General features: G+C 38.3%; 1 non-coding gene across 1 annotated transcript; it reads right to left on the reverse strand.

The window, feature by feature from the left end:
* Positions 1 to 3,023: 3,023 nt before the first annotated feature.
* LOC148562824 (small nucleolar RNA R71) lies at positions 3,024 to 3,131 on the reverse strand. Its single transcript, XR_015888206.1, has one exon. It is a non-coding gene; the product is annotated as a small nucleolar RNA R71 (small nucleolar RNA).
* Positions 3,132 to 8,839: the final 5,708 nt, after the last annotated feature.

Consider the following 8,839-nt stretch of genomic DNA (forward strand, 5'->3'; position numbering starts at 1 on the left):
GCGTTAGTGACAGACGCAAAAGGAGGGTGAATCCTATTCCAGCATGATCGAGAACCGACAGATGATTGGCCGTGCTGTGACAGAGCATGTGAGCATATCTTTCACTGAGAGGAGGGGATGTAGCCACTGACAACGGTGATGCCCTTGCATAAAGCCAGCCATGGAAAGGAGTAAGACTGCTTGGATGAAGATAGCAGGAAAGCAGAGGTTCAGAGGAACGAAAGTATCTCCATTCGCTTATCTGAAATTCCTACCAATGATTTACATAAGTACCTCTATCCCTATCTTATTAATTATTATTCGAAAACACCATTATCCATTTATATCTGCCTGACTGAGATTTACAAAGTGACCATAGCTTGCTTCATACCAACAATCTCCGTGGGATTCGACCCTTACTCACGTAAGGTATTACTTGGACGACCCAGTGCACTTGCTGGTTAGTTGTATCGAAGTTGTGACAATTATGAATTAAGATCAAAGCACCAAGCTTTGGAGCCATTACCAGGATTTGTTCGAGCCTGGAGATCACAATTTCGTGCACCAAGTTTTTGGCGCCGTTGCCGGGGATTGTTCGAGTTTGGACAACTGACGGTTCATCTTGTTGCTCAGATTAGGTAATTTTCTTTTTGTTTTCTTTTCAAAAATTTTTCAAAAATATTTTCAAAATTTTCTCATATGTTTTCGAAAAAAAAAAAATAATAATAAAAATGTTTTCAAAAATTTTTAAGAATGAATTCTAGTGTTTCATGAAGCATGTTGAAGCCTGGCTGGCTGTAAGCCATGTCTAAACTTTTTGGAATGGGGTTTCAACTTGTCATCACAAATGAAGAGATTCTCACACACTGAGTTGCTCTATACATGAAAAGTATCCATACCTGCTGAAGCTTGGCTGGCCACTGGCCATGTCTAGTGTTTTGGACTGGAGCTTTCTTTGAAAGCTTGGCTGGCTAGTGAGCCATGTCTAATTCCTGGACTGAAGCTTTAGACTAACATGGCAAGATTCCTGGAATTCATATTAAAAATTTTAGAATCCTTATTTTTCTTTTTTCATAATAATTTTCGAAAAATACCAAAAAAAAAATTAGAAAATCATAAAAATCAAAAATATTTTTCTGTTTCTTGTTTGAGTCTTGAGTCACATCATAAGTTTGGTGTCAATTGCATGTGCATCTTGCATTTTTCGAAAATTTCATGCATTCATAGTGTTCTTCATGATCTTCAAGTTGTTCTTGGTAAGTCTTCTTGTTTGATCTTGATGATTTTTTGTTTTGTGTCTTTTCATGTTTATCATATGCATTCTTGAATTCTTAGTGTCTAAGCATTAAAGAATTCTAAGTTTGGTGTCTTGCATGTTTTCTTTGCATTAAAAATTTTTCAAAATTGTGTCTATGATGTTCATCTTGACATTCATAGTGTTCTTGGTGTTCATCTTGACATTCATAGCATTCTTGCATGCATTCATTGTTTTGATCTAAAAAATTTCATGCATTGCATAATTTTCATGTTTTTCATAAAAATTTCAAAAATAAAAAAAATATCTTTCCCTTTTTCTCTCATCAAATTCGAAAATTTGGATTGACTTTTTCAAAAATTTTTTAAAATCAAATTGTTTCTCATGAGTCAAATCAAATTTTCAATTTGAAAATCTTATCTTTTTCAAAATCTTTTTCAAAAATCAAATCTTTTTCAAAATTCTTAGTTATTTTCGAAAATTCCAAAAATATTTTTCAAAAATCTTTTTCTTATTTTTATACCAAATTTTCGAAAATAACATAATCAATTAATGTTTTGATTCAAAAATTTGAAGTTTGTTACTTACTTGTTAAGAAAGATTCAAACTTTAAGTTCTAGAATCATATCTTGTGATTTCTTATGAATCAAGTCATTAATTGAAATTTTAAAAATCAAATCTTTTTCAAAAACTAATTGCTATCATATCTTTTTAAAAATATCTTCTTATCTTATCTTTTTCAAAAATATCTTTTCAAAATATCTTTTCTAACTTCCTAACTTCTTATCTTTTCAAAGTTTGTTTCAACTAACTAACTAACTTTTTGTTTGTTTCTTAACTTTTTCAAAACCACCTAACTAATTCTCCCTTTCTAATTTTCGAAAATATCTTCCCCTTTTTCAAAAATTTCTTTTTAATTAACTAATTATTTTTATTTTTATTTTTGATTTCAAAAAATTTTCGAAAAAAAAAATAAATACTAAATATTTTTCAAAAACTATTTTCAAAAATCACTAACTCCTTTTCAAAAATAATTTTCGAAAAATCCCTCCTTCTCTCTCATCTTATTCTATTTATTTATTCATCTACTAACATCTCATCTCACATCTCTTCCATCCGTACAGTTGTGTTTCTTCCTTTACATCACATTCTTTGTCTCCCCCTCTTTTCTTCCACTCACAAAGGGATCCCTAGACTGTGGTATAAAGGATCTCTATTATTATTATTATTTTTCTGTGCCTTCTTCTTTGTCATATGAGCAGGAGCAAGGATAAGAACATTCTTGTGGAAGCAGATCCAGAACCTGAAAGGACTCTGAAGAGAAAATTAAGAGAAGCTAAATTACAACAATCCAGAGATAACCTTTCAGAAATTTTCGAATAGGCAGAAGAGATGGCAGCCGAAAATAATAATAATGTAAGGAAGATGCTTGGTGACTTTACTGCACCTAATTCCAATTTACATGGAAGAAGTATCTCCATTCCTGCCATTGGAGCAAACAACTTTGAGCTGAAACCTCAATTAGTTTCTCTGATGCAGCAGAACTGCAAGTTTCATGGACTTCCATCTGAAGATCCTTTTCAGTTCTTAACTGAATTCTTGCAGATATGTGATACTGTTAAGACTAATGGAGTAGATCCTGAAGTCTACAGGCTCATGCTTTTCCCTTTTGCTGTAAGAGACAGAGCTAGATTATGGTTGGATTCTCAACCCAAAGACAGCCTGAACTCTTGGGATAAGCTGGTCACGGCTTTCTTAGCCAAGTACTTTCCTCCTCAAAAGATGAGCAAAGCTTAGAGCTGATGTTCAAACCTTCAGACAGAAAGAAGGTGAATCTCTCTATGAAGCTTGGGAAAGATACAAACAGTTGACCAAAAAGTGTCCTTCTGACATGCTTTCAGAATGGACCATCCTGGATATATTCTATGATGGTTTATCTGAGCTATCAAAGATGTCACTGGACACCTCTGCAGGTGGATCCATTCACCTAAAGAAAACGCCTGCAGAAGCTCAAGAACTCATTGATATGGTTGCTAATAACCAGTTCATGTACACTTCTGAAAGGAATCCTGTGAGTAATGGGACGCCTATGAAGAAGGGAGTTCTTGAAGTTGATACTCTGAATGCCATATTGGCTCAGAATAAAATATTGAGTCAGCAAGTCAATATGATCTCTCAGAGTCTGCATGGAATGCAAGCTGCATCCAACAGTACTCAAGAGGCTTCTTATGAAGAAGAAGCTTATGATCCTGAGAACCCTGCAATAGCAGAGGTAAATTACTTAGGTGAACCTTATGGAAACACCTATAACTCAACATGGAGAAATCATCCAAATTTCTCATGGAAGGATCAAAAGCCTCAACAAGGCTTTAATAATGGTGGAAGAAATAGGTTTAGCAATAGCAAGCCTTTTCCATCATCAACTCAGCAACAGACAGAGAACTCTGAACAAAATGCTTCTAATTTAGCAAATCTAGTCTCTGATCTATCTAAGGCCACTGTAAGTTTCATGAATGAAACAAGGTCTTCCATTAGAAATCTGGAAGCACAAGTGGGCCAGCTGAGTAAAAGAATCACTGAAATCCCTCCTAGTACTCTCCCAAGCAATACAGAAGAGAACCCAAAAGGAGAGTGCAAGGCCATTGACATAAGCGCCATGGCCGAACCTGTGAGGAGAGGAGAGGACGTGAATCCCAAGGAGGAAGACCTCCTGGGACGTCCAGTGATCAATAAGGAGCTTCCCTCTGAGGAACCAAAGGACTCTGAGGCTCATCTAGAGACCATAGAGATTCCATTGAACCTCCTTATGCCCTTCATGAGCTCTGATGAGTATTCCTCTTCTGAAGAGAATGAGGATGTCACTGAAGAGCAAACTGCCAAGTTTCTTGGCACAATCATGAAGCTGAATGCCAAATTGTTTGGCATTGATGCTTGGGAAGTTGAACCTCCCTTGTTCATCAATGAACTAAGTGATCTGGATCAACTGACATTGCCTCAGAAGAGACAGGATCCTGGAAAGTTCATAATACCATGTACCATAGGCACCATGCTCTTTAAGGCTCTGTGTGACCTTGGTTCAGGAATAAACCTCATGCCCCTCTCTGTAATAGAGAAACTGGGAATCTATGGGGTGCAAGCTGCTAAAATCTCATTAGAGATGGCAGACAGCTCAAGAAAACAGGCTTATGGACAAGTAGAAGATGTATTAGTAAAGGTTGAGAGCCTTTACATACCTGCTGATTTCATAGTCCTGGATACTGGAAAGGAAGAGGATGAATCCATCATCCTAGGAAGACCTTTCCTGGCCACAGCAAGAGCTGTGATTGATGTTTACAGAGGTGAAATAGTCCTTCAATGGAACGAGAACTCCCTTGTGTTTAAAACTCAAGGATCTCCCTTTGCAACCATGGAGAGGAAGCAGAAAAAGCTTCTCTCAAGGCAGAGTCAACCAGAGCCCCCACAGTCAAACTCTAAGTTTGGTGTTGGGAGGCCACAACCAAACTCTAAGTTTGGTGTTGAACTCCCATATCCAAACTCTAGGTTTGGTGTTGGAGAGTCTCAATAAAGCTTTGCACATCTGTGAGGCTCCATGAGAGCCCACTGTCAAGCTATTGACATTAAAGAAGCGCTTGTTGGGAGGCAACCCAATGTTTATCTAATTCTTATTTTTTATTATTTTTCATGTTTTCTTAGGTTCATGATCATGTGGAGTCACAAAATAAATATAAAAATTGAAAACGGAATCAAAAACAGCAGAAGAAAAATCACACCCTAGAGGAGCATCTGCCTGGCGTTCAAACGCCAGAACAGAGCATAGTTCTGGCGCTAAATGCCCAGAATGGGAGCATCCTGGCGCTGAACACCCAGAACAAGCATGGTTCTGGCGTTCAACGCTAGAAATGGCAGCAAATGGGCGTTGAACGCCCAAAATGGGCACCAACCTGGCGCTGAACGCCCAGAGTTGTGTGCAAGGGCATTTTGCTTGCCTAAATTGGTGCAGGGATGTAAATACCTTGACACCTCAAGATCTGTGGACCTCACAGGATCACCTCAGGATCTGTGGACCCCACAGGATCCCCACCCACCTCCACTCACTCTCTTCTCTCTTCTCAATCATCCTCTATTCCCAATAAACACTCTTCCCTAATTAACCCTTTACCACTCACATCCAAACACCCACTTTCCTTCAAAATTCAACATCTCTTTCCCACCCAATCCCACCCATATGGCCGAATACACATCTCCCTCCATCTCCTCCATATCTTCTTCTTATTCTTCTATTCTTTCTTCTTTTGCTCGAGGGCGAGCAACATTCTAAGTTTGGTGTGGTAAAAGCATAGCTTTTTTTGTTTTTTTCCATAACCATTGATGGCACCTAAGGCCAGAGAAACCTCTAGAAAGAGGAAAGGAAAGACAAAAGCTTCCATCAAGGGTCTATAGCTCAGTGGTAGAACATTTGACTGCAAATCAAGAGATCCCTGAGATACCTCAGGGGATACATTTTCTTCCACACAATTATTGGAAGCAACTAAGGGTGGAACATCAAGAGCACTCCATCATCCTTCATGAAATCAGAGAAGATCTAAAAGCAATGAAGGAGGAGCAACAAAGACAAGGAAGAGACATAGAAGAGCTCAAGGACATCATTGGTTCCTCAAGAAGGAAACGCCACCATCACTAAGGTGGATTCATTCCTTGTTCTTATTTCTTCTGTTTTTCGTTTTCTATGTTATGTGCTTATCTGTGTTTGTGTCTTCATTACATGATCATTAGTAGTTAGTAACTATGTCTTAAAGTTATAAATGTCCTATGAATCCATCACCTCTCTTAAATGAAAAATGTTTTAATTCAAAAGAACAAGAAGTACATGAGTTTCGAATTTATCCTTGAACTTAGCTTAATTATATTGATGTGGTGACAATGCTTCTTGTTTTCTGAATGAATGCTTGAACAGTGCATATGTCTTTTGAAGTTGTTGTTTAAGAATGTTAAATACGTTGGCTCTTGAAAGAATGATGACTAGGAGACATGTTATTTGATAATCTGAAAAATCATAAAAATGATTCTTGAAGCAAGAAAAAGCAGCAAAGAACAAAGCTTGCAGAAAAAAAATAAAAAAAAAAGAGAAAAAAAATAGGCGAAAAAAATAGAAAAAAAAATAGAAAGAAAAAGAAAAAGCAAGCAGAAAAAGCCAATAACCCTTAAAACCAAAAGGCAAGGGCAAATAAAAAGGATCCCAAGGCTTTGAGCATCAGTGAATAGGAGGGCCTAAAGGAATAAAATCCTGGTCTAAGCGGCTAAACCAAGCTGTCCCTAACCATGTGCTTGTGGCGTGTAGGTGTCAAGTGAAAACTTGAGACTGAGCGGTTAAAGTCAAGGTCCAAAGCAAAAAAAGAGTGTGCTTAAGAACCCTGGACACCTCTAATTGGGGACTTTAGCAAAGCTGAGTCACAATCTGAAAAGGTTCACCCAATTATGTGTCTGTGGCATTTATGTATCCGGTGGTAATACTGGAAAACAAAGTGCTTAGGGCCACGGCCAAGACTCACAAAGAAGCTGTGTTCAAGAATCATCATACTGAACTAGGAGAGTCAATAACTCTATTCGAAATCTGAAGTTCCTATAGATGCCAATCATTCTGAACCTCAATGGATAAAGTGAGATGCCAAAACTATTCAAGAGGCAAAAAGCTATAAGTTCCGCTCATATGATTGAAGCTCTGTTTCATTGATAGTTTGGAATTTATAGTATATTCTCTTCTTTTTATCCTATTTGATTTTCAGTTGCTTGGGGACAAGCAACAATTTAAGTTTGGTGTTGTGATGAGCGGATAATTTATACGCTTTTTGACATTGTTTTTAGTATGTTTTTAGTAGGATCTAGTTACTTTTAGGGATATTTTCATTAGTTTTTATGTTAAATTCATATTTCTGGACTTTACTATGAGTTTGTGTGTTTTTCTGTGATTTCAGGTATTTTTTGGCTGAAATTGAGGGACTTGAGCAGAAATCAGATTCAGAGGTTGAAAAAGGACTGCTGATGCTGTTGGATTCTGACCTCCCTGCACTCAAAGTGGATTTTCTGGAGCTACAGAACTCGCAATGGCGCGCTTCCAATTGCGTTGGAAAGTAGACATCCAGGGCTTTCCAGAAATATATAATAGTCCATACTTTGGCCAAGAATAGACGATGTAAACTGGCGTTCAACGCCAGCCTTCTGCCCAAATCTGGCGTCCAGCGCCAGAAAAGGATCCAAAACCAGAGTTGAACGCCCAAACTGGCACAGAAACTGGCGTTCAACTCCACAAATGGCCTCTGCACGTGCTACACTTAAGCTCAGCCCAAACACACACCAAGTGGGCCCCGGAAGTGGATTTATGCATCAATTACTTACTCATGTAAACCCTAGTGACTAGTTTATTATAAATAGGACCTTTTACTATTGTATTAGGTATCTTTTGATCATCTTAGGATCTTAGGATCATCTTTGAATGCATTGTTCTTAGACCATGGGGGCTGGCCACACGGCCATGCCTGGACCTATCTCTTATGTATTTTCAACGGTAGAGTTTCTACACTCCATAGATTAAGGTGTGGAGCTCTGCTGTTCCTCAAAGATTAATGCAAAGTACTTCTGTTTTCTATTCAATTCATCTTATTTTGCTTCTAAGATATCCATTCGCACTCAAGAACATGATGAAGGTGATGATTATGTGTGACGCTCATCACCATCTTCCCTTAAGAACGCGTGCCTGACAAACACTTCTGTTCTACATGAATTAAGCTAGAATGAGTATCTCTTAGATCTCCTAACCAGAATCTTCGTGGCGTAAGCTAGAATGATGGCGGCATTCAAGAGAATCCGGAAAGTCTAAACCTTGTCTGTGGTATTCCGAGTAGGATTCAATGATTGAATGACTGTGACGAGCTTCAAACTCGCGATTGTTGGGCGTTAGTGACAGACGCAAAAGGAGGGTGAATCCTATTCCAGCATGATCGAGAACCGACAGATGATTGGCCGTGCTGTGACAGAGCATGTGAGCATATCTTTCACTGAGAGGAGGGGATGTAGCCACTGACAACGGTGATGCCCTTGCATAAAGCCAGCCATGGAAAGGAGTAAGACTGCTTGGATGAAGATAGCAGGAAAGCAGAGGTTCAGAGGAACGAAAGTATCTCCATTCGCTTATCTGAAATTCCTACCAATGATTTACATAAGTACCTCTATCCCTATCTTATTAATTATTATTCGAAAACACCATTATCCATTTATATCTGCCTGACTGAGATTTACAAAGTGACCATAGCTTGCTTCATACCAACAATCTCCGTGGGATTCGACCCTTACTCACGTAAGGTATTACTTAGACGACCCAGTGCACTTACTGGTTAGTTGTATCGAAGTTGTGACAATTATGAATTAAGATCAAAGCACCAAGCTTTGGAGCCATTACCAGGATTTGTTCGAGCCTGGAGATCACAATTTCGTGCACCAGTCGGCCAGAAGAAGCCAGCTTGGATCACTTTCTTAATTAGTGACCAAGCTCCTAAGTGGTTTTCACATATGCCACTATGTACATCCTCCAAAACTTCTTTTGTGTTGGAG

The sequence above is a fragment of the Arachis ipaensis genome, chromosome B6 (genome assembly GCF_059453495.1).
Source record: "Arachis ipaensis isolate K30076 ecotype BB chromosome B6, ASM5945349v1, whole genome shotgun sequence".
Lineage (NCBI taxonomy): Eukaryota > Viridiplantae > Streptophyta > Magnoliopsida > Fabales > Fabaceae > Arachis > Arachis ipaensis.